General features: G+C 40.2%; 1 protein-coding gene across 1 annotated transcript in view; it reads left to right on the top strand.

Moving 5' to 3' along the window:
• LOC124553686 (phosphatidylinositol phosphatase PTPRQ-like) overlaps nt 1-24,164 on the top strand; it is a 418,566-nt gene that overhangs the window by 33,796 nt on the left and 360,606 nt on the right. Inside the window, exon 3 of the mRNA XM_047127584.1 lies at nt 17,060-17,229. The gene's annotated coding sequence lies outside the window, so the exon portion shown is untranslated. The remainder of the gene's footprint in view (nt 1-17,059; nt 17,230-24,164) is intronic.

Genomic DNA, 24,164 nt, shown 5'->3' with positions numbered 1-24,164 from the left:
TAATCTCCCAGGAAGTTTCAAAAACGCCTTTATTTTAATCATTGCCACTCCAATTCACGTATCATGTCTGTGACACTATCTCCCCTGTTTAGCGATAATACAAAAGGAGCTGCCCTTCTTTGTACATTTTCAATGTTATCCGTCAGTCCCACCTGATGCGTATCCCACACCGCACAGCAGTACTCCAGAATAGGGCGGACAACCTTAGTGTAAGCAGTCTCTTTGGTAGACCTGTTGCACCTTCTAAGTGTTCTGCCAATGAATCACAGTCTTTGGTTTGCTCTACCCACTATATTATCTATGTGACCGTTCCAATTTAGGTTATTTGTAATAGTTATCCCTAAGTATTCAGTCGAATTACAGCCCTCAGATTTGTGTGACTTACCACATAATCGAAATTTAATTGATTTCTTTTAGTATGCATGTGAATAACTTCGCACTTTTCTTTATTCAGGGTCAATAGGCACTTATCGCACTGTACAGATATCTAAATATTTTTGCACGTGGTTTTGATCATCTGATGACTGTACAAGACGGTAAATGACAGCATCATATGCAAGCAATCTAAGACGGCTACTCAGACATCAGCCGAGTCCATGCCACGCCGGGTTGCAGCACTTATGTGTGCTCGCGGCCGCCCTACACGATATTAGGCAGGTGTAGCAGTTTGTTTGGCTCTTCAGTGTATGTCCATAGTAATGCAGTGTCTTAGGTGGCGCGCTCACCTGACTACATTTTATTTCACTATCACGTTTTTCAAAAACATAATCCGGTCCAGCCGTTCTGTCGGTGTGTCCCAGGCGAATATCAACACTTCTTTTTGTTGTTCCAACATAAACCTTACCGCAACTACATGGAATCCTTAAGGAGGTAACGATCGCTATGTGTATCTCTCCTACCCTCCTATATATCTTCTGACCTGAGGTCCCATCTTCAATGTTATTACTGTAAGATCCAAAAATTAAGCAGTCCATTACTATATGTTTCCATAGTACACTGTGTGTTAGGATAAATACTATTTAAATGCAACAAGAAACCATTCAGTTCCTCTTTACAGTGAGTCCATATCACAAAAGTATCATCCACATACCGATACCACTTCAAAGAACTTTTACTGGCTGACTGCAGCGGCTGCTGTTCAAAAAATTCCATAAAAAGATTGACAACAACCGGACTTAGAGGGCTTCCCATTGCCACTCCTTCAATACCTTGGTAGAACTCACTGTTATACTGAAAATAAGTCGTGGATAGGGTGTGTCGAAACAAGGCTACTATACAAGTAGGAAACGTGTGAGCTGTGGAAGAAGGAGCTTCGTCAATCGAAACCATGGTGAACAGGGATACCACAGCGAAACTGCAATGATTATCACTTGGGCTGATAGTAATCTCCTTCAGGTTTTGGATAAACTGCATAGAATTTTTAATGTGATGATCAGTTTTTCCGACAAACAGTTCTAACAATGCCTAGGAGCCAATGGTCGGCTCACCGCAGAAAATGTTGCCTGCAGCTGTCACCGAAACGTCAGGCGGAAGATTTTCTACCGTTCGGCAACGGCCTCTTGGCCCGGAAGTTTTAATTAACGACGTAATGAAGCTCTTCAGACATGTTCAGGATATGTACGTGGAAATCCGTGGAGAATAAGAAGAAATGGGCCGGTATTCACACGAAAACTGTTGGAAAAAATGTTAAAAATCATTCAGCAGACAAGATCGCACAAAATGTTTTTAATTCGAGACTACCGATTTCAGGAGTCTTATCTGTCATCTCCATGTCTTAAACATTATTTGTATTGAAACATATTCATTTTGTGTTGATAGTCAAGCTCAAGAAGTTTCAACGTAAAATCAACGTCTTTTACTACAAAAAATGTTTAAGACTGGAAGATGAGAACTAAGACTCCTGAAAGCGGTTATCTTGGATTAAACAAATTTTTACGATCTTGGCGTTTGAATGGTTTTTAACAATTAAAACGGATCGCACTTCGGTGCTCTCATTATTGGAAAAATGTAGGAAGCCTGAATCCGAGGCTGAGTTTGAAACATTCTGCTGCCTTTATTACTTGTTTTCCGTGATGGAGACAACAAGAGTGAGGTAATATACAGTAGCTCCAGGCGTATACATATGTCACACAGCCTGTCAGTTCTCCCTTAGCACACAGCCTTGAGAGAAAATACCAAAGAACTTCTCAGACATACCACGAACACCGTAATAGTTCAGGTTAGTTCATAAGGAAATGTTACAGGGACGTTCAGTATGTGTGAACGGATATCTGTAGAAAACAAGAAAGACGGTATGTTTTTACACAAAATCTGTGGGGTAAAAGCCGATTATGAATAAGTGTGCTAAGATTTTCACGTATGTTCATGTAGACAGAAGGAGTAGGATAACAGAAGGCTGGTCGCGTAAAAAGGACGTAGGACGTAGATGCAGTCAGCTCCCGTTACTAGGAAGACTTGTGAAGAAACAACCAAGGGCCTGTGGTAGACGTTAATAACGTTGTGCCAGTTCAACGTCACTGAAATGAAAAAGTTGCAGCGGCGGTCACCGTATATAAGTGAAATTATCTAAGGCAGAAGAAAACTTGACGTTTCACTTACAAAACTCATCTGAGTGCCCAACGTGGCCCGGGTAATACTTATTTCAGTTCTATTAGTCAATCTCCTTCCCCCCAATTCCTCTGACCATCTTCCCACCCTGTCTCTGTCTATCTCCTCCTCTTTCCTTGCTATATCGATCCCTTTATGACCCTCTGTTTGTGCCGTACAATGACATCATTTTGTAGATACATTCAACAGTATATGTGCATATTGTCTGTGAATACGTTACACATGCAGGTAATATCAAAGAAATTGTAAATTCAGACGTCATGTACGATTCCGTACTTTCTCACGCATCTATGTTTTTATGACGTCATATCTCCTAACTTTGTGCCGTATAATGTCGCCATTTAGCACGTATATTCGGTGCTATATGCAAACACTATCTGGAAAATGTGTCGCGAATATACGTAGTAGTACAGCAGTAATCGATTAAAACGTCGTGCCTGATGCCGCAGTTTTACTGTGTGAGCAGCGAAAACGTAGTGAGAGGTACACTGTTTTCCTTTCGTCATTTCGTGGGGATTTTCGTACACGTTTGAAATTGTGTGTAAAATTTGTTGCAAATCGGTAAGCGATCCCGTACTAGACATTGCGTATAGTACCACAGTATACATTGTACAGGGGACGGGCATAGTAATGTCAACACTTTACCTAGTTGGGCGATGGTTTATTAATAAGGGTTGGACCCCCATTTGCCCATAATAGAGATGTGATTCTTCTTGAAGTTCTGTCATATAATGATTGCATGGTCTCAAGTGGAATGTTGTGCCACTCTTCTATTATAACCTCTTGTAACACCTGTAGTGACGAGGGGGGCGGAAATCTGCTCCATAGTCTGCTCTCCAATACCGCTCACAAGGGTTCCATAATGTTCAAGTCCGGGGACTGTGCTTCCCAGGGAAGACGCTGCAGTTCTGTTGCATGTTCCGCGATTGTACTGTCCTGGCTGTGTGAATGCGTGTGTTGTTGTCCCGAAATATGGCATCATTGTTGAGGAACAACCTTTGAATCACGGGATACGACTTATCACCTAAAATGTTCACATAATCGTTGGCTGTAACACGGAGTTTGTTTGGGAACAGCAGAATGGAATGATATGGCAGCTCACAACATCACACTTCCACCTCCATGTTTAGCCGTTAGAATTAAGGAATCTGGATTGTAGACTTCTTTTGGTGTTCTCCAGATGTAAACCCGGCCCAATGTCGGAAATAACGAAAACGTTGACTCCTCGGACCATATGACGAGCTTCCACTGATCAGCGGTCCAGGATTTATGCTCCTGACACCATGTTTTACTCTCCTGGTCCAGTGAGTTATTAATAATAAATGTAAAAATCATGCACGATGCATCTCAGTGTCTACGACCTCATATGTCCTGAAATGGGTCGCGAATAGAATTAGAGATAAATGATTAGTAAATTAAAACTTAATGCCTGATGCGGAAATGGAAACTTTTTTGCTTTCGTCATTACGTGTGAGGGATCAGCGGGAATAACTTTCGTATGTGCAAGACTCTTTCCATGTCGCCAACAACTCTCGTTCCCAAGCAATGGATGAATATAATCTGTGTATCTGCGCTTTGCGACCTACACTTATTTTTCCCTCGCCTTTGATGGGTATAGGTGGCTCTTACACTCACAGCGATTCTTTCCAGACAGTTAATGATACACTATGTGATGAAAAGTATCAGGACACCTGTGTGAAGACGACTTGCATGTTCGTGGCGCCCTCCATCGGTAATGTTGGAGTTCAATATTGTGTTGGTCCACCCTTAGCCTTGTTGACAGCTTCCATTCTCGCAGGCATACGTTCAGTCACGTGCTGGAAGGTTTCTCGGGGAATGGCAGCCCATTCTTCACGGGGTGCTGCAATGAGAAGAGGTATCGATGTCGGTCGGTGAGGTCTGGCACGATGTCGGCGTTGCAAAACAGCCCAAAGGTGTTCTATAGGATTCAGGTCAGGACTCTGTGCAGGCCAGTCAATTACAGGGGTGTTATTGTCGTGTAACCACTCCGCTACAGGCTGTGCATTATGAACAGGTGCTCGATCATGTTGAAAGTTGCAATCGCCATCCCCTAATTTCTCTTCAACAGTGCGAAGCCAGAAGGGGCTTAAAAAAATCAATGTAGGCTTCTGCTGTGATAGTGTCACGCAATACAAGAAGGGGAGCAAGCCCCCTCCGTGGAAAACACGTCCACACCATCGTCTACGAATTGTACTGTTGGCACTACACACGCTGGCACATGACGTTCACTGGCCATTCGCCATACCCTGCCACATTGTGTACCGTGATTTGTTACTCCACACAACGTTTTCCATTTCTCAATCGTCGGATGTTCACGCTCTTTACACTAAGGGAGGCGTCGTATGGCATTTACCGGCGTGATGTGTGGCTTATGAGTAGCCGCTAGATCATGAGATCCAAGTTTTCTCATCTCCCGCTTAACTGTCATAGTACGTGCAGTGGATCCCGATGCAGTTTGGAATTTCTGTTGATGGCCTGGATAGATGTCTGCCTATTACTCATTAAAACCCTCTTCGACTGTCGGCGGTCTCTGTCAGTCAACTGACGAGGTCGGCCTGTTTGCTTTTGTGCTGTACGTGTCTCTTCACGTTTGCACTTGACTATCACATCAGGAAAAAGTGGACCTAGGGATGTTTAGGAGTGTGGAAATCTCAGGTACAGACGTATGACACAAGTGACACCCAATCACCTGACCACGTTCAAGGTCCGTGAGTCATGCGGAGCGCCCCATTTTTGCTCTGTCACGATCTGAAACGAGTACTGAGGTCGCTGATATGGAGTACCTGGCAGTAGGCGGCAGCACAACGCACCTAATATGAAAAAAGTGTGTTTTGTGGGTTGTCCGGATACTTTTGATGATCTAATGTATGTGTACCAAGTTTGGTTGAAATTGGTCCAGTGGTTCCGGAGAAGATGGGGAAAATGCACATACATACACATGTAGATAAATTTTTATAATATGTATGAATATCTTTCTTGTGACATGATTTTGCTGGAATACGGTGTCCCTAGCTACGGTAAAGTTACGAGTGAAAATTCCATAATAAGTCGTCTGGTAGTTTTAGAGATTAGAGTTCAGGTAGATAGACGGACAGGAAGGTCTTAGTAAAACTTGAAATCGCAATTTTTTTTCGTGATCTGATGATGAACTAAAGTCTGTACGGTGCCCAAAACTTTGCTGAAACGACTTAGGAAAATCACATGGAAATTTGTCTAGTAGTTTTGTAGATTAGTGTGTTCAGAAACAAACAGATAGACACTACGGTTTTATAGATTTTTTAGTGGTATACAGGGTGAGTTATGTAAAACCGTAACACCCCATTTATAGCGGCTAGACAAGTCGAAGCGCGGTTTTCGGCAAATGTGAGAGCGTCGAGGAGAAAGTATTTAGTTTGGTCAATGTTTATAGCTTTGGTATCAACGGAGAATTAGAAGCAAGTACTTCTCTTTAAATATAACTAGATTCGGCAATTCCTGTCAGAAAGGTCACAGCTCATAAGAACTGACTGGAATTCCTCGAGGAGAACGGAAGCGATATCTGGCGTTTCCCAAATCACGATGTTCTTAGCGTATATAAATGAGTTAGCAGACTTTCTCAGCAACCGTCTTAGGTTACTTGCAAATGATAGTGCCACTTACTGTCTAGTAAAATCATCAGAAAATCAAAACTGACTTAAAAATGATATAGGCAAGATATCTATATGGTGCTAAATGTGGCAGTTGGCTCCAAAAAATAAAAGGCGTGATGTGGCCCAAGCGAGAATGAAAAGTAATCTACTAATCACAAAAATTTAAAGGCTATCAGTTCAGCTAAATACCTAGGAATTACGTCTACTAACAACTTAAATCGAAAGTGTCATGCAGACAATGCTGTGAGGAAATCGAACGAAAGATTGCGTTTTATTGGCAGAACACTTAGAAGATTGAAAACAATCCAATAAAGAAGCTACCTGTAGAGGAAAGGTGCCTAATATGAGACACACTTTTGTAAACCCATTTGAAAGACCTAAAAGTAAGTGCAATTGTATTTTTATGATGGTAATAATATCTTGCGTTATTTAATTTTTTCACAGAATTATCGTATTTGCAATCATAAACAATCTTTCAGTAATTAAATCTTCACAAACATGGCATTTCGTAGAAATGAGATCAAGGTTTGCTAATCTGAGACAGTAACAGGATTTTGCTTTAATTATTTTATTACAGAATAATGACATATGAATATACAATTTTTAAATGTTCAATCATTTCTGTTATCCTTCACTCATTTCACACTACTTAGGTTTATATTTACGACATCTGGGGCAAACAAAATTGTCTTCTGTGACACGGCAATCTTCATGAGCCCAGCGATAACATTTCATGCACTGTGCCCATTTCTCCCCGTCTTTGTCTTCACGAAAGCGCCCAGTACAGAACAGACACTCCGCATCATCATCAATGCTGTCTAAATCCCCACTGTCATCAACATTCTTCTGCTTTAGGTCTACGATTTGAAGATTTTCCACTCTTCTCCTCAAATAACTTTCTGGCTGCTTTCTTAGCTCCAACCTCTGATTTCTTCTGTTTAGATTCTTGAAATTGCTTCACATACGGAGTCGACGTTATATTTGACTGTCTCCAGGTGGTTTTGCGATGTGTGGGAGAGGTCTAATGTCTGCCGGGCTGACAGCTTGACCATCACCATCAGTAGTTTCATTTTCGGTTTTGGCATCTCTTTCTTGAAGAGCGGCAGCATAGCGATGAATTGAAAATTCATGTTCTGCGAAGATGTTAGTGTTGCATGGGATGAGACCTGTTTTTCTGAAGGCATTCACAGATGCTTCCATTGCTGCTGCTCGGTTGTAAGTTGCCCCAAATAACCTGGCTGTTAATAATGGCGTGATAACATGACCTGGATTACTTGCCAACCACGTTACTATCTCTTGGGCATAGTAGGTTTTCAAAGGCCCCATAAATCCGACGTCAAGTGGCTGCATTTTATGCGTTGAGTGAGATGGAAAACATACAATATGAACATTGTTTTCGCGTGCTTTGTCAAACACATCGAGATTCTTTGTGTGGGAATAATGACCATCAAGAATCAAAATGTCAGGTCCATTTGAAGATGGCTCGACATGACTCACAAAATGATCAAACCACTGAGTAAAAATGAGTGTGCATGCAGCCACTTGGATGACAAGCTGATATTGATCCTGCAGGTGCACCGTCCATCAATTCCTGCTTGATATTCTTCCTTGGGAAGACTATTAGTGGTGGAACGTAAGTGCCAGCTGCATTCATACACGTTACAACTGTGGTGAGATTTCCCCTTTCTGCTGAAGTCAAGGCAGCAACTTGTCTCTTCCCTTTCCTAGTAATAAACTTGCTGTGTTTGCGCTGCAGTTTCGTCAACATTGAAGACTCGATGCTGGTTATGGTTGACTTCAGATAGCACAGATTCGTAAATATCAAAAAATCTCCCCACATTTTCTGGAGTTAAAGCTTTCACTCTTTCTGCTGCAAGACCCTGAGGAGTCTCCATTGATAAAATGGGATGTCTGTTAAGGAAAACTCGGAACCATTTCTTTCCTGCTGAAGCCTTTTCTGAATTGAAGGGATTCTTCAGCCTATTTCTGACAGCTAACAGGAAGGCCATGCTTCGTATGTCCTTACATTTAAGAGCATAAAATCGCTCTTCCATTGCAAGGCAGTATTTCACTTGCCAACATTTTACTACAATAAATGATAAAATATTGTTATGTCGTGATAGTATTGCGTACATTACATATAACAAATCGTGAGAGAACGACTCCCCCCAATATGCGATAGATATCGTAATATGCGAAACTGTGGCGTATTTGGATCCCCATACTCTCGCATATTAGGAATTTCGCCATGTTACACAAAGAATCACGCACTTGCTAACAACGTTCGTTGGAAAATGTACCTAAATGTCAATTATTGTAGGTAATAGCGTCACAAATAACATCAATAAAAGAGTGCAGTAATATCCACTCACCATTAAGCTGAAATATTGTCTTAACACAGATGTCGCAAAAACTCCAAACACAAGAAATTTTGTATCAACCTCTAGGTACTGTGTCCGGCTCAACTAAGGCATCGTACTCGCTGTGTCGCCGTCTGGCACGCAGTAGACGTGTTTCAGAAACTCTCCGCCAGAGTGCAACCCCTAACATGAGCACAGTTGGGGTGTCTTATATTAGGGAACTATCGCATAGTAGGCACCTTTCCTCTACTACGCTTGTGCGTGCCCAGGGTACTACTGTGCGATATGGAATCCTTACCAGACGGGACTGACGGGGGACATCGAAAAAGTTCAGAGAAGGGCAGCTCGTTTCGTAGTACAGGGGAGGGAGTGTCACGGGCATGATGAGTGGGCTCGGGTGGCAGTCATGAAAGCAAAGGTAATTTCGTCACGAGAAATTTCAGTCATCGACTCTCTGCAACGAACGCGAAAATATATTTTTGACTCACACCTACATTTGAAGAGACGGCCGTCGTAATAAAATAAGAGAAATCAGGTCTTGCTCGCAAATATTTAAGTGTTTGTTTTTTCCGCGCGCCGCTAGACGGTGGAACGGTGGAGGAATAGTCTGTAGGCCGTTCGATCTACTCCCTAGCAGAGTAGTCACGTAGATCTAAATGTGGATTTAGAGGTTCTAGCAAGGAATAGAACCGTACAATAAATATCCGAAGGAAACTGACTCGATTACCAAAACGAACTGATTTTAAAAAGGCACTTAGAAAGTACCGATTGAGTAACGTATTCCGCACAGTAAAGAATTTATTGGCTTGCGCAGAGTAGAGGTATGGTAGAAATTGTGTAAGGTCCGTTTAAAAATGTTTGCGATTACATCGAATAAATGCCTGAAATGGGAATGCATACTTTATTCGAATCGTCGTGTAGCGTGTTATAACTGGTGTGCTTACTCTGTGTTATTGTTTGAAAAAACTTTATACGAACTGATTGGGCAATGCAGCTCACAATACCAATAAAGAAATACAGTAACTGCAAATTACATTCAGCCCCTTAGGCACTGAATCACCCGGCTCTGTTCAAAACTCAATAACTTTTGTCTCCGCGCACATAACAAATAAACTGAACTGACATACCTCTAAAGCAGCAACGGAGTAACGCGATATATTCTGATCCCTCATAAAAAATTATAAATATGGTAGCTACAGGTTCAGCAGTGTGCAGTACTGGCCATAAAACCTTGAAATGCACATGAAATTCTTTTGGTTGCTAAATGAAAACATTTAAGGAATATCCAACTTCTTTAAAAAAACATATGACCTACCCAGGTGGTACTGATTGTGGTGAATGAATAACACAGATTTTTTTAGCAAAATTATATTGGAAGTTAAGTTTGTCTTTTCAAAAACATCTGATTACTGAAGTTACATTACTCACAACTGATTCGCAAACAATGAGATTTGAACAGCAAGTATCATCTAACGTCACTAATCCTATATAAATGCAAATTACATATAGCTCTGTTAATAAATCTTAACGACATTACGAAAGTGAAATATCTAACTAGCCTTCTTATAAAATGTTAACTTATACATTCTGGGGTTATTCAACAACTATAAATTATCAGCCAACTCATCTATACTAACGTGCTGGCAAAAACAAATATCACAATTATTTAAAATCTTTACCTTACGTGCATGAAAACTTTTGCTTCCATGTTCAACAACACTGACATACCTACATCAATCTAACACTTGGTGGCTTCACATAGCACACCACAGAAACTGCCTGCTCCATCGTCTTTTCTCACAGACAGCTGCCTACAAATGTGTGCCAAGCGCTCTCTTACTCCAACACCACAGTCTCAGACCAGAAGCGGTATCTTTGGCTCTGCGGTCGTGCACAGTCGGCTATCTGATTTATAAAGCCTACAAGAGACATACCTCGTTTTCAGTATCAGAGTTTCAATTTGGTTTCCATTAACAGCTTTTCATATTCGGGTGCCACATACAAGTGTGCGCCACAGTAGACTCCTTTCAAATTTGTGAATAATAATAACAACACATTGTCATTCCACGTTACACTTCGACTTACTCTTAAACCTCTGCAATGTGTGATACTTAGATTTTAGCCTCTTTCTGAGCTTACTATCTCACTCATTATACAGGTAAATTGACCAAAACATCGTTGACATGGCCTTGATCCATCATGATGATATGCATAGAATTTCAGCATGAAATAACGTGTAAAAATTGTGCTGTGATAGGTTGTGAGGCGTGAGTGGATATTGTAGCAACAACCTTTTACTATGTGAAATAAAATCTTTGCAAAAACGTACTCTGCACTGGGTATAAGCTGAATGAGGTTACTCTGTTTCCAATAGACTGACCTTGTATTTACAAGGATGGAGGCTCCAATCTTCATCTGGTCCTCCTGATTTAGATTTTCCATGGTTTCTTTACTTTACTTCAGGCAAAACAGACGATAGTTCCCATTTTGTCCAGTTCTTGTCACACTACACCTGTAGGTATATACGGTAAATGTCTGAACTATCAATTGTGTTATTGTTATTATTGTTAAATTGCAACCTGACCAGTCTCCTAAAAATGATCCACGCATTACTGAACGTGCTGGTATTACTACTAATGCGTAGCACATATCTACCAACACTTGGGAGAGGTCACCAACTGCATCTTCCTGCGTGAAAGACTGAGTGATTTGTAATGTTTCCTTTGGCATGACACTGGAAGTCTTCTCTTGAATAGACGGTAACTTGAAAACCATTTACTGTGATTGTATACTATTATGGCATCAGTATAGCCGGAATTATAAAACCGCACAGTTTCATTTTTCCTCCTCTCTTATACTCTCATGCTCATGAATTAAGGATAATCCTGATAAATGGTGAAACAACACTCTGGTGGGCGTTTTTGGGTCTACATTACCTCGCGGTATGACCATACGGTGCATTTGACCTCCGGTCGTCGCACGGTGGCTCTGGCAGCAGTCCACATACACAGAGGTGTGTTGGAGCATGTCAGAGTACGGTGCAGCGAGTAAGTGTGCAGACGTTTTCAACCGTGCTACTGCTCACTGTGAGTTGAGAATGACTCAAAGAACACATATAGATGACGTTATGAGGGACAGAATACTAGGGCGACTGGAGGCTGGTCAAACACAGCAGGTCGTAGCACGCGCCCCCCGTGTGCCACAAAATGTGAACTCAAGATTATGGCAGCGATTCCAGCAGACAGAAAACGTGTCTAGGCGCTACAGTACGGGACGTCCACAGTGCATAACACCACAAGAAGACCGATATCTCACGATCAGTGCCTGCAGACGGCCACGGAATACTGCAGGTAGCCTCGCTCGGGACCTTACCAGAGCCACTGGAACAGTTGTCTCCAGACATACAGTCTACAGACGACTGAGCAGACACGATGTATTCGCCCGGAGACCTGCAAGGGGCAGTCCACTGACCCCTGGTCACAGGAGAGCCCGTAAAGTCAGGTGTCAAGAAAACAGTTCACGGTCATTGGAACAGTGGTCCTAGGTTATGTTGACCGACGAGTCCAGGTATAGTCTAAACAGCGATTCTCGGCGGCTTTTCATCTGGCGTGAACCAGGAACCAGATACCAACCCCTTAATGTCCTTGAAAGGAGAGCCCGTAAAGTCAGGTGTCAAGAACACAGTTCTCGGTCATTGGAACAGTGGTCCTAGGTTATGTTGACCGACGAGTCCAGGTATAGTCTAAACAGCGATTCTCGGCGGCTTTTCATCTGGCGTGAACCAGGAACCAGATACCAACCCCTTAATGTCCTTGAAAGGAGAGCCCGTAAAGTCAGGTGTCAAGAACACAGTTCTCGGTCATTGGAACAGTGGTCCTAGGTTATGTTGACCGACGAGTCCAGGTATAGTCTAAACAGCGATTCTCGGCGGCTTTTCATCTGGCGTGAACCAGGAACCAGATACCAACCCCTTAATGTCCTTGAAAGGAGAGCCCGTAAAGTCAGGTGTCAAGAACACAGTGCTCGGTCATTGGAACAGTGGTCCTAGGTTATGTTGACCGACGAGTCCAGGTATAGTCTAAACAGCGATTCTCGGCGGCTTTTCATCTGGCGTGAACCAGGAACCAGATACCAACCCCTTAATGTCCTTGAAAGGAGAGCCCGTAAAGTCAGGTGTCAAGAACACAGTTCTCGGTCATTGGAACAGTGGTCCTAGGTTATGTTGACCGACGAGTCCAGGTATAGTCTAAACAGCGATTCTCGGCGGCTTTTCATCTGGCGTGAACCAGGAACCAGATACCAACCCCTTAATGTCCTTGAAAGGGACCTGTATGGAGGTCGTGGTTTGATGGTGTGGGGTGGGAGTATGATTGATGCACGTGCACCCCTGCATGTCTTTGGCAGAGGAACTGTAACAGGTCTGGTGTATCGAGACGTCATTTTGCACCAGTATGTCCGCCTTATCAGGGTGCAATGGGTCCCACCTTTCTCCTGATGGGTGATAACGCACAGACCCACAGAACTGTTATCGAAACGGAAGATATCAGGCGAATGGAGTGGCCTGCCTGTTTTCCAGACCAAAACCCCATCGAGCACGTCTTAGATGCTCTCGGTCGACGTCCTTGCACATCTTCAAACCGCTCGAACACTTCAGGAACTCCGAGAGGCACTGCTCGACCACCTGATCCAGAGTATGCCAACTCGTGTACGTGTGCATGGTGATCATACCCCATATTGATGTCGGGGTAAATGCGCAGGAAACAGTGGCGTTCGGTAGCACATGTGTATCGGAACGGTTTTCTCAACATATCACCAATACCATGGACTTACAGATTTGTGTAGTGTGTGTTCCCTACGTGACTATGCTATTAGCGCCAGTTTTGTGTAGTGCCACGTTGTGTGGCACCACATTCTGTAATTGTCCTTAATTTGTGGGCATGAGTGTATTTAAAGCGATGCCAAAAGTCGTACTTAGGTGTCCATGTCCCTTGGAACATCCATTCCAGTCCGTACCATTGCTCCTGGGTGAAATACACAAGTATATTATTTTTCTGTTTTTAGTGTGAAACAAGTTTAATTTTCGTGACAGCTGCCGTTCCACAGTTAGTTACGTAGAGCAGTGCCTTGTTTGCCTTGCTCCAGTCGACGCCTCGCTGTGTGGCGTAACTCGCGCGCCGTTACTGCTGCAGCGTTCACGTCTCGTTGGTTTCACTGTTTAGCCTGCCACAATATCACGTGCTCCCATGGCACGCTGTGTTGGAGGCGCTTGTAATTTCCAGATGTACCAATTCTCGACGCCTCTGAGCTCCGTGATTCACACACTGCCGCTCTCTAGCGGAATTAGCCTCAGATCTTACAATTGTTTATAACACTTGGCTTCATATTCATATTAAGTGACCTTGAACAAGACATGTAACTGACTGGATCCCAAACTCGTAGTCCTCTTAAAGGATCACAGGAAAACATTATTTTATCCTGCTTAAGATTAGAACATTGTTCTAATGGCTAAAAGAAACAAAACATTTGTAACAGGAAATAAGAACAATACATTCCAAAAGATAGTGGTCTTAATTGTATCCACTGGCAGTGTCCTCGATCACAACACAATACAGTCGATGACGAAAAAAAGAAAGAAAAAAAACGACAACGATGAACCACGAAGGAATTATCCGAGTGGGACGGAAACGGTAGATGTGATGTAAATGTACAGGCAAATAAGTGACTACATTTCCAGAAAAATAGGATGATTTAATCAAGAGAAAGAACTTCAAAAACTGATCGAGTCAATAAGGAATTGGTGTACATGTGGGCCTTATGAAACTAGGTATTTGTCCTGGCACTGACTGACAGAGTTGTTGGACGTCATTTTGAGGATATCATACCAACTTCTGTCCGATCAGCACCTTACATGGTAAAAATCCCCATGTGGTTTGAGGGCCGTGCCCTTAATGGCCCAAACGTTGTTAGTTGGGGAGAGATCCAGCGACCTTGGTAGCCAATGTAAGGTTTGGTAAGCACGACAACGAAAGGGGTCCTGCTATGACATAAAATGATGTCCCAGACCGTCAATTCTGGTTGTCGAGTCATATGGCCGCTGTCTGGAGTGTGTTCCAGGCGTGCTTTCACTGGTCATTAGGCCTCAGTTTGGAGAGGGACTCATCACTGAAGACAGTTATAGTCCAGTCAATGAGATTCCAGAGTGAATTTGCCCAAAGCCACTGCAAACGGGCTTGTTGGTGTACAAAGGTCATGGTAGTAGGCATAAGTGGTGCTGTGAGCTCAGCCCTCTTTCTGTCAGCCACCTGTTAGTGATCTTTGTGGTCACTGAGGCAGCAGGTGCACATTGGATCAATGACAATGTTAAATCTGGGGCTAAGACGAGTGCTCAGTCCTCTTGCTCTGTCAGCTCTCTAGGCCGACTGCTTGCTTTTTGATGCCGTGTTCTCTCGTGGTTCACCCATTTCCGCCAACATCATCGAATAGTGATATCACTCCTATTCAAATGTCAAACGATTCACCAATTACTCCAAGCAGGTTCTTTGAGCCGAGCCATACGTCCTCTCTCAAATGCTTACATCTCACGTATATTGTCCACACATCTGTTGGCAAGGCATAATTACTGTCCAACTGAGTACACGAAATGAAATTCGTGAAGATCTTGTACCTTGGTATTAATAACTCCCCTGTTTGTTATGCTTGCCCACAGCACAAATAATCTACACTGCAGTGTCACATATCCATCCACCAGCCACCAAAGTTTACTATTTTGTATTTTTCATCAATGCATGTATGAATATAAATTTGTAAGCTATTTGCGTAGCTCCCTTACGGTGTGTCACCTCTTTTATTTGTCTTACAGTGAACAACAGTGGACAAAAAGTACTTTGCATTTATATTTTAATCTGTACTTTCATTCAGTGCGTTATTTTTATTGTAATTGTTTTGATTTACAATGCAATCCATTCTAATGATTATTATTATTATTATTATTATTATTATTACTATTATTATTTCAGTGATAAGATCAATAGGGCATGGGTGACATAGTTTAACATTTGCTTATATATTTTTTTATAGAAGTTGTCCCCATAATTTTAGTTCCTTTCTATGACATCTAATGGACGTACAAAATATGCAAAATATTGCAAGAATTTACTATAATAACTGAATATACTAGTGACTAACTTAATGTGAAGTTGTCATGAAAACGACATTCTCATTGTTACACTGTTTGCAATACTTTACCAAAACGCCCTGCCTTCTCTTATTACAGTTATTCAACCAGTTCTGACATTTATTATTGTATCTTTCATAACTTATGCTTTCCACTGTATTTACTTAAACATATTTCATTACTCACTATGTTGTGAACGCTTATATTAGGGAAAATCTGTTGTTACATATGAGAAGCAGTTCATTTTTTGATAGATGTAGAGCAACTAATTATTTTTAAACCAGAATGAGATAGTTGGTAGAGCACTTGCCCGCGAAAGGCAAAGGTCCCGAGTTCGAGTCTCGGTCGGGCACACAGTTTTAATCTGCCAGGAAGTTTCATAATTTTAAACCAGTCTCTACCAGCAGTAAACATTGAAACTGTTCAAATTGTTTCATATTATTCTACTGAAAAGATCAGCTAATGAAACAACAACTCAATTTGCTTGAGTGCTTTGAAGGAATTTGTTTGTATGTGACAGTTTTTCTACAAAGAGACAGGTAAATTACCCAGCTCTTCAAATAGATATAAATGGAGGAAGTACTGTAAGGCAACCAAGGAAATCATTTGCTTTGATGAGTATGGGCTCAAGTGAATTAGATATGTACAGTGTTTACTGCACCTGCAGACAGAACATACTGCAGATTAATATATCTATAGATGAATTCTTTTTGCCTCTAGTTTTCAGTTTCTGATGTTATTTGGTTTCTGTCATGCAACTTTGGGGAAATAAGTTACATCTCAAATACTCTATCTCACTAATTCTTTTAATTTCTTTGCAAAATTTTAATAACCTTTATGTAATTACCAACAGTTAGTGTAATCTCAAGACTCTTAAAGGGAGATACTCGGTGTTTATTAACTGAGACACATTACGTTTTCATTCACTGCCTCTCATTCTTTTTCTGGCGAGTTTGAAACTAACTTCAACAAATTGGCATTTGCTGTGCTAGTAGTTTCAGTCTGTCAGAGCTCAATATTTACATCTGTAATTTAATGTTACATATGTCCTCTAGCTGTCAATTCAGTCAGCTCATTTTTGCATCTACACTGCCTTAATATTACATTTCCAGTTGTTTTAGTTACATTTTTATAGTTCAAATAATATATGTTTCTACAACACCTTCAATGTCGGAAAGTGTTCCCATTATGTTTATATTTGTGTTGTTTGATGAAATCTTGTAGAACATATGGAAAATGTTTAATAAACAAGTGCTGTACAATGACAGGTTTCAAATATCTAGAAATTGAAGCTGGTGGGGATTATGGCCATCTAACACTTCCTGTTTATTCATTACCTGTCGGTGAAGATTGTTTGTCTCTGACATACAGTATACAACATGGTTACCTCGTGGTGTTCCTCAGTGACCAATTAATTAATCCACAGTTTACCTTCAAGGTATGTCAATGAACTCATTTCTTGCGTAAGGCAAGTCTCTTTTGTACTGTATTTATTTTATTTGAGTGAATCATTTTAGTTTGTTAATTAGAGAATCATATTTTATAATACTAGAATCTGCTATAAGTCTTGTAATGGTAGAGAAATAGTGAAACATAATTAACTTGACTATTTCTTCTTGCATCCTTCATATTCATGGTTCTGATATTGTACATGAACTTTTCCATCTCCTTTCATAGTTACCAACAAAATAATGTCCTCATATTTCTTAAAACAACCTGACTGGTTGGAATTACCACTTTCTCATAACTCAATCTTATGATTAGCTTCTCTCCTTTGTGAAAATTGGGGAATGTAACTATTTGAATATAGTCATAACTTGCAATGATGTGCCCTATACATGATCAAAGTACGCTTATAAGCCTCTAGAAATAATAATCACTTTGCAGAGGAATTAGTTTTGTACACTACAAGAATCATCATCATCATCATCACATCGAAATTATTAAATTTCTAAACACTTAACAAAGAGATTGTGGATATCTTTTGTTGTTAGCTATGGAAATCTCTCTGAAGAACAATTATTATTATTTATATTAAACATTTTGGTTTCCTACATTAACCTAAATTATTAAATTCTTAGGTTTGAACTTCATTTTTAAATGTAACCTATTTTCAGAGGAAAATTTCTTTTATACAAGTGGTCTGTGTAGAAACTTGTTCCAGTTAATAATACACTTTGAGTAGATACTACTACCTAAGAATAAAATTTACTATGCCCTGCACTGAGTACTGAACATAAGTATGTTAGTCTCCCTTAAGCAACAAATTAATAAAAGTCCAAGTGATTAAACACCTATGTGAAATGCTGTGTCAAGTGTTATTATGGGGCACCTCATACTTCATGTATTTGTATGAATATGGCAACACTTTTAAAGCATATTCCAAAGTCTAAAAACTTTAGACAAGAAATTAAATGTAATACCAAAGCAAAATAGGCTTATTTATTAAAATTATAGTTTTCTCCAATGACCTCCAGCACTGATCTGACTCTGTATTTTTTCTTTGTGTTTTGTGAATTTATTTTTCATATTTGCTGCCTTCCTTTGGCCTAGTCTTACAGATTTCTCCTACGTATTGTTCCTGTGCGATTTCCATTATTCTCTAAATTCAGTGGGAATGACAGTAGCAAAATACAACTTCCTTCAATTAATAAATGAATAAAAGTGATGCAAATGGCACTGCTCTAATTAATATGTTCACTGCACTCATTCTTGGTATTACTCTTTGTGCTAACAAAACATTTGTATAAATTAGCCTACAGCAATCACTTATAATCCAGTAATACATGTCACACGAAACTATGACAGTTATTCCAGAATATCAGAACTGTGTACATGACCTTCCATGCTTTCTACACATTCTAAATTTACATCATACTGTTCACAGTGAGCACTACTAGCTGTATTTTGTCACATCTGAAGTCCTACAAACTATACATCTTACTTGAAGTTCAAGCTAATCCCCTGACTGTTTTCTAGCCCCATAGAATGCAATCCTTAGGTGGATGAAGTTTTATCCATACATTCATTCAAATGTCATCTCAACTTTATACCAATCTGGGTGACTAAAAACATAAATTTACAGTCAAAGAACTCACTGCATTTCCCTTCTGTTTTAACATGCCTTATTCAAACCATTCACAGGCCTCCCATTTTAGTAGATATCCTTAGGCTCTGTAACTGTGACTAACACTTAAGCCTCCGTCATGCTACATAACTAACCCTTTTTTATGTTTCATACATTCAAGGTATATAAAAAGGCAATGAACAAAAATAATCAAAGTTCAACCGTTATTAAACAGTATACAACAACTCAATCCACTATCTTAAGACATAGGATGATATCCATCATGAAGATGATTCCAGATAACCATGGTTGTTCAGAAACATGTACTATGAAAGGTTACAACTAAATACAATTCTGGGTGACTGATATCTTAAATTCACAGCCAAAGAACTCATCACATTTTCCCTTCTGTATTACCATGTTTTCTTCAAGCCTTCTGCAGGCCTCCCTCTTTTGTGCATATCCTTGAGCTCTGTAAATGTGACTAACACTTTAGCCTCAATCATAGTACGCCAGTCAACCTATTTCCATGTTCCTTATATTGAAGATATTTGAAAACCCAATGAACAAAAGTAATCAACATTAAGAGGTCACTGAACAGATTGTAACAACTTAATTTACTGTCTTAAGACATGGCATGCACGTATCGTATGTCATATACATCCTGAAGATAAATTCAGATAACCGTGGTTCTTTAGAAAGAATTAACATGAAAGCTTTCGCCATTCCTAAAGTTAAGAGACTGGTTTAGCAATCTCTGGAATCTGTCAATTGACTCTCTAATGTTGGCAAATTTCTAAGATTTCATAGTGAATGTGGGATAATGAAACTAAATTCAAAGCGGAGTACAGTCGTGATGCCTGCACCTAAAATCGCCTATTGAATAATAAAAAAAAAATTGAAAAAGGTATTTCATTGCTGATACATCCACACAAACAAGAGGTGCATTCCAAATGGAACAGGCTCCAGCTGGATGCCACCTGTTTTGTATCAGTGGCAGACTTCTAAACACTCGCGACTCACGAGACGAATAGGGTCTCCCTCTAAGTGATTCTGACGCTGCAGATATTCGTACACGTGATAAAGCCTCCATTTTCGTTCAGATACGTTAGAAAATGACGTTTAGAGTAATGAATATTTGAATACTTGGGCTAAATTACCTAGTCAACTTAACTTCAGTATCAGCAAGAGATGACAATGTAGTGCTTGCACTCCATCAATAGATAGGACAGGGCCATCTCAAATAGACTTTTTTTTGGCAAACAAATATTTCCTTTGAATGCAAACATTAAAAGTCACCTTCACCATTTCTTCACATCCAGCTGTTTATCAAAACAAGCAAGATTTTACAATTAAAAATAATAATTAATTAAATACTACAAGTAAATTTTTCCCTTTTTTATAATCATTGGTGTAAACTTCAAGTTTGCTAGCTGTCTGAGAGTTCTGAAGTAACCTCTGACACTCTGAAGCTGACCAAAGAAAAAATTACTACTGCAGTATTATTGCATTTTTTTACCATGGAAGAGATGAAACAAAATAAAAATTTAGCTCTTTATCTTAGCTTTCTTCATAATACGATCTCCCAAATGTTATTCACATTCACTTCATAACACTACTTCCATGTTGCAAAAGTTTTAACTAGTTTTGCAAAACTATGAGCACTCAGTAAGGTGGTGGATTGGCTAATTCTCTAGATTCATGTCAATGTAATTAGATATTCTGTGGTTTCACTTAAACGATTAAATCAGGTTCCTTGATTGTTTATTTGAAAAGGGTAAAATCAGATTTTTATCTCCATTATTGTCCCGCCTTAGCTGGTGCATCATCTTAAATGACCTCATTGTTAAGCATTTCGTTCACAGTTAATTAGACCTTAATCTTACCCACGAAACATAGTTACCACATGCTAGGATGTGAGACCAAATAAATTGATTACAGTCTTAATGCTAAAAGCTCTGAGTGAAACAATTATATATGTTCCTTTTTTTACCTATAGGTTCATTAAGCATGGATAATGTGTGCTATGCCTGGAAGTCATAGCTTTCACCATTTTGCTCCTAGAGTCTTTTATTAAACTTACTGTCCTTTGAGCTGCCTAGAAAAGATATATGCCAAAATCTAAATTGTATTGCCGCTAACTCACCAGTAAATTTCGGTCCTTTCCTATGTGTGTGCCATTCTATTTTTGTTCTCCCAGTCACATAAAAAAAAGCTACATGCATCCTGATAGGAATGCCAACTTCACAGCATATTTTAGCTTCATGCAACGTTCTTGTAGAAGAGGACTGACTTATGCATTCATCTCTTTCTAACAATGGTAAAGAGATAGATATTAATGTATTATTCCAGTAGGTAGAACCATCATTTGACAAGTCAACTTGAATTTCATCTTAATGGGTTTCATTTGACACTGCAGGTAGAATGACTACTATTGAAACGTAAGTCTACTGAGGTAATGCGAAGAAGTTCAGTAAAAACAAAAAGTCAGGTTCAGTGAGATGAAATTTGTTACACAGAATAAAGTAAAATTAGTGAGATGGAATGTGAGGGACTTGGGCAGTAATAAATGTGCCGGTAACTGCGTGAACAATGGAAGACTGATTTATTACCGCAGTAATAATAACATATGCAAAAATTAACTGAAAAGATTAATATGATTACGTAGCGGACCACGGGACAGGAACGCAATTAAGTGTAGCAGGATTAATAGATTAGAAGTGGACATAGAAACAAGAGACTTACAGTTTCGCAACCTTTCTGCACGCAACGTTGTTGGTAGGCAGACGATAGATAAATTTCTTACTGAGGTGTAAGGGGGACGGGCCACTACCACACATAAAGTAAAATCCCTGTAACTCCAAAAGTTGAAGGTACGTGTTTCCCCTTTTTGTTTTTAAATTAGCCATGTTACAGACGTGCAGCCTTAAAGGAAATCAGAACCCAATAGCTGCTTTAAATGTCCAATAACTGCAACATCTACATTTACTCGCACACTCTACACACTACTATGAAGTGTATGGCAGACGATATTTCTCCTTGTGCGACATATGTATGTTGTTGTACATTCCATTCACGTATGCAGACTGGAAAGAGTGATTCGCTGCTTAAAGTTCTTGTGTGCGATATATATTCAAGCCTCAACTGGTCTCCATTATGCTCTTTTGCGAGCCAAACAAGTGTGTACCATTCGTGCTACCTTTAGTTTTATACAGACTGTATCCCAGGTTAGTTTTATTTTGAATGGGTCCTGCTCAAATGACAGATATTATTGGATGCATCTAACAAGTGAACTATAAGCAATTTCCTTTGAAGACTAGCTGCATTACCCTCACAGGCAGCTTGTAGTCAAGTTGCATGCTTATGGAATATCGTCTCAGTTATGTGACTGGATTTACTGGAACTGATTTCTGGTATTCCCCAAAGTAGTGTTGTAGATCTTATTTTGTTGCTTATCTACGTAAACAATTTAGGAGACATCTGAGCAGCCATCTTGGTTTCTTTGCAGATGATGCTGTCGCTAATCATCTAGTAAAGTCATCAGAAGACCAAAACGAATTGCGAAACCATTAGAAGAGATATGTGTATTGGGCTAGAATTGGCCGTTGATCCTAAATAATAAGTCAGAGGTCATCCACATGAGTACTAAGAGGAATCTGTTAACTTCGGTTGCACGACAAGTCAACCAAATCTAAAGGCAGTAAATTCAACTAATACCTAGGAATAGCAATTACGAAAAACTTAAATTGGAAAGAACACATAGAAAATGTTGTGGAGAATGTAAACCAAATAATGCATTTCATTGGCAGAACAGTTACATAACGTAACAGATGTACTAAAGAGACTGCCTACACTACACTTGTCCGTCCTCATTTGGAGTGCTGCTGCTAGGTGTGGAGTTCTTACTGGATAGGATTTCCGGAGCACATCGAGAAAGTTCAAAGAAGAGCAGCACGTTCCGTATTACTGAGAAATAGGGGAAAGAATGTCACTGACATGATGCCGGATTTAGTGTGGATGTCATTAAAACAAAGGCGTATTTCGTTGCGGCAGTATCGTCTCACGAAATTTCAATCACAAACTTTCTCCTCTGACAGCGAAAATATTTTTTTATTTTGTTGAGCCGACCTACATGATGAGAAACGATCACTATGATAAAATAAGGGAAATCAGAGCTCACACAGACAGATACAGGTGTTCGTGTTCTCGACGCACTGTTCGATATTGGAATAACAGAGAGTTATTGTGAAGGTCTTCCTACACTCTCCACATTGCACGAATATGTCGGCTTTTTCTGTATTGGAAAATCCCACACTCCACACATGACCCTCTGCCTGACCTGTCACACAGTAACAGACACAAGCACACTGCAGGCAAACATAACGCTGTACCTAGCAACTATGCAGGTTGAATACCACGAACAAGTGTCGACGAGGGATACAAAACATGGCGGCTTGCACTAGAATCCCATAACAAACACCTCTGACATTGTAATTTGCCCTGCTTTTTCTTTGTTAATGGCAATAAGCATCGTTTAATTTGTTTTAAAGAATTGTATGTTAGTAGAAAAAATAGATTGGATTATTACAATCTTTTTATTGGCTATCAAGACAAGCCCCAGATTTAGAATACATTTTGTGAAACTACACATAATAGCACTTTCCATTTCTGCGATATATGAGGTTCAAGTATTAGGTCATTAACCATGTATACATTATTGTGTGTGTGCGTGTGCGTGTGTGTGTGTGTGTGTGTGTGTGTGTGTGTGTGTGTGTATGTGTGTGTGTGTGTGTACAGGATGGGGAAAATTAAAGTGGGCAGAAGAACAGATTTCCTGGATACGAATAAACACAGCGGAGGAAACGAAATACGGTACTAAGATGACTACAGCATATGCTAAAAGTGACCACCATCCACGTCCTGGCACTTTTGGACTCTGGTCACCAAGTTGCTGAAGGCGGGTCAAAGCTAGAGTGCTGGAGTTGCTGCTGCATCATCCGGAATAATTTGTTGTAGTTCTTGACAACTAGGAGGGTTGTTGCGATACACCTTCGAATTGAGGGCTGCCCACACAAAGTAATTGCACACTGACAGATAAAGTTGCCTGGATGGCTAGCTAGGGCTCATCTATGCTAACAACTCTGTCATACGTGAAGATTGTGTGAATGTGTTCCAAGCATTGGTCAGCTGTGTCAGCAGCTGCTCCATGCTGTTAGAAGTAACTGTAGGTCTATTCAGCCTCCGTTAATGGTGCCTCAAATGGTTTCAAAATGTTCGTAATGTAAAGAGCCGAGGTCAGCGTCTGA

Source organism: Schistocerca americana, chromosome 11 (genome assembly GCF_021461395.2).
Source record: "Schistocerca americana isolate TAMUIC-IGC-003095 chromosome 11, iqSchAmer2.1, whole genome shotgun sequence".
In the NCBI taxonomy this organism is placed as follows: domain Eukaryota; kingdom Metazoa; phylum Arthropoda; class Insecta; order Orthoptera; family Acrididae; genus Schistocerca; species Schistocerca americana.
The sequence above is the reverse complement of the archived record's forward strand: the minus strand, read 5'-3'. Positions and strand labels throughout refer to the sequence as shown.